This window comes from Arachis duranensis, chromosome 5 (genome assembly GCF_000817695.3).
Source record: "Arachis duranensis cultivar V14167 chromosome 5, aradu.V14167.gnm2.J7QH, whole genome shotgun sequence".
Lineage (NCBI taxonomy): Eukaryota > Viridiplantae > Streptophyta > Magnoliopsida > Fabales > Fabaceae > Arachis > Arachis duranensis.
Window position 1 is genome coordinate 38,694,567 of NC_029776.3, and position 3,251 is coordinate 38,697,817.

Below are 3,251 nucleotides of genomic sequence, written 5' to 3' on the forward strand. Positions count from 1 at the left end.
TGGAGAGGAAGTAGAAGTTCATTAAGTCATCTCTCATGAATTCTACAAAATAGCCGATAAGTCCTCTACTTTGGCAAGGCTAGCTTTTCCTCATCTTATTTGCCATCTATGTTACTCAGCTGGAGTTATCATAGAAGGAGACATCCTCATTGAGGAGGACAAGCCCATCACTAAGAAAAGGATGGAGCAAACAAGAGAGCCCACTCAAGGAACCCAAGAGACGCATGAGGAAGCTCATCACCAAGAAATCCCGGAGATGCCTCAAGGGATGCACTTTCCTCCCAACAACTATTGGGAACAACTCAACACTTCCTTAGAAGATTTGAGTTACAATGTGGATCAATTAAGGGTGGAACATCAAGAGCACTCCATCATTCTCCATGAAATTAGAGAAGATCAAAGAGCAATGAGGGAGAAGAAACAAAGGCAAGGAACGGACATAGAAGAACTTAAGGACATCATTGGTCCTTCAAGAAGAAGACGCCACTAAGGTGGATTCATTCCTTGTTCTTATTTTTTCTGTTTTTCATTTTTATCTATGTTTTGTGTCTCTACTTCATGATCATTAGTATGTAGTAACTATGTCTTAAAGCTATGAATAAATTCCATAAATCCTTCACCTCTCTTAAATGAAAAATATTTTTAATTCAAAAGAACAAGAAGTACATAAATTTCAAAAATTGTCCTTGAAATTAGTTTAATTATATTGATGTGGTGACAATACTTTTTTGTTTTCTGAATGAATGCTTAAACAGTGCATATTTTTTATCTTGTTGTTTATGAATGTTAAAATTGTTGGCTCTTGAAAGAATGATGAAAAAGTGAAATGTTATTGATGATCTGAAAAATCATAAAATTGATTCTTGAAGCAAGAAAAAGCAGTAAATAGCAAAGCTTGCAAAAAAAAACAAGCAGAAAAAGCCAATAGCCCTTAAAACCAAAAGGCAAGGGTAAAAAGGATCCAAGGCTTTGAGCATCAATGGATAGGAGGGCCCAAGGAAATAAAATCCAGGCCTAAGCAGCTAAATCAAGCTATCCCTAACCATGTGCTTGTGGCATGCAGGTCCAAGTGAAAAGCTTGAGACTGAGTGGTTAAAGTCATGATCCAAAGCAAAAAGAGTGTGCTTAAGAGCTCTGCACACCTCTAACTGGGGACTCTAGCAAAGCTGAGTCATAATCTGAAAAGGTTCACCCACTCATGTGTCTGTGGCATTTATGTATCCGGTGGTAATACTGGAAAACAAAATGCTTAGGGCCACGACAAAGACTCATAAAAGTAGTTGTGTTCAAGAATCAACAAACTTAACTAGGAGAATCAATAACACTATCTGAAATTCTAAGTTCCTATAGAAGCCAATCATTCTAAACTTCAAAGGAAAAAGTGAGATGCCAAAACTGTTCAGAAACAAAAAGCTACAAGTCCCGCTCATCTTGTTTTTAGGTAGTTTTTAATATGATCTAGTTACTTTTAGGGATGTTTTCATTAGTTTTTATGCTAAATTCACATTTCTGGACTTTACTATGAGTTTTTGTGTTTTTCTGTGATTTCAGGTATTTTCTGGCTGAAATTGAGGGACATGAGCAAAACTCTGATAGGAGGCTGACAAAGGACTGCTGATGCTGTTGGAATCTGACCTCCCTGCACTCAAAATGAATTTTCTGGAGCTACAGAACTCCAAATGGCATGCTCTCAACAGAGTTGGAACGTAGACATCCAGAGCTTTCCATCAATATATAATAGTTTATACTTTATTCATAATTAGATGACGTAAACGGCCGCTCAACGCCAGTTCCATGCTGCATTCTGGAGTCAAACGCCAGAAACACGTCACGAACCAGAGTTGAACGCCCAAAACACATTACAACTTGGCGTTCAACTCCAAGAGAAGCCTCAGCTCGTGGATAGATCAAGATCAGCCCAAGCACACACCAAGTGGGCCCCGGAAGTGAATTTATGCATCAATTACTTACTTCTGTAAACCCTAGTAGCTAGTTTAGTATAAATAGAACTTTTTACTAGTTTATTAGACGTCTTGGACTATCTAGTTCTTTTGACCATTCGGTCTTTCATGGGGGTTGGCCATTCGGCCATGCCTGAACCTTCATCACTTATGTATTTTCAACGTTGGAGTTTCTACACACCATAGATTAAGGGTGTGGAGCTCTGCTGTACCTCAAGTTACAATGCAATTACTACTATTTTCTATTCAATTTGACTTATTCTTTTTCTAAGATATTGGTTGCACTTCAACATGATGAATGTGATGATCCGTGACACTCATTATCATTCTCACCTATGAACGCGTGACTGACAACCACTTCCATTCTACCTTAGACCGGGCGCATATCTCTTGGATTCCTTAATCAGAATCTTCGTGGTATAAGCTAGAATTGATGGCGGCATTCATGGGAATCCGGAAAGTCTAACCTTGTCTGTGGTATTTCGAGTAGGTTTCCGGAATTGAATGACTGTGACGAGATTCAAACTCGCGATTGCTGGGCGTGATGACAAACGCAAAAGAATCAAGGGATTCTATTCCAACATAATCGAGAACCGACAGATGATTAGCCGTGCTGTGACAGAGAATTTGGACCATTTTCATTTAGAGGATGGGATGTAGCCATTGACAACGGTGATGCTCTACATACAGCTTGCCATAGAAAGGAGTGACAAAGATTAAAGCAGTAGGAAAGCAGAGATTCGGAAGGAACACAGCACCTCCATACACTTATCTGAAATTCCCATCATTGAATTACATGAGTAACTCTATCTTTATTTTTTGTTTAATTTATTATTATTATTCAAAAAACCAAAAATCTCTTAATATAGTTGAGTCCGCCTGACTGGGATTTACAAGATGACCATAGCTTGCTTCATACCAACAATCTCTGTGGGATCGACCCTTACTCACGTAAGGTATTACTTGGACGACCCAGTACACTTGCTGGTTAGTGATGAGCGGATAATTTGTACGCTTTTTGGCATTGTTTTTAGTATGTTTTTAGTATGATCTAGTTAGTTTTTAATATATTTTTATTAGTTTTTAGTTAAAATTCACTTTTCTGGACTTTACTATGAGTTTGTGTGTTTTTCTGTGATTTCAGGTATTTTCTGGCTGAAATTGAGGGACCTGAGCAAAAATCTGATTCAGAGACTAAAAAGGACTGCAGATGCTGTTGGATTCTGACCTCCCTGCACTCGAAGTGGATTTTCTGGAGCTACAGAAGCCCAATTGGCGCGCTCTCAACGG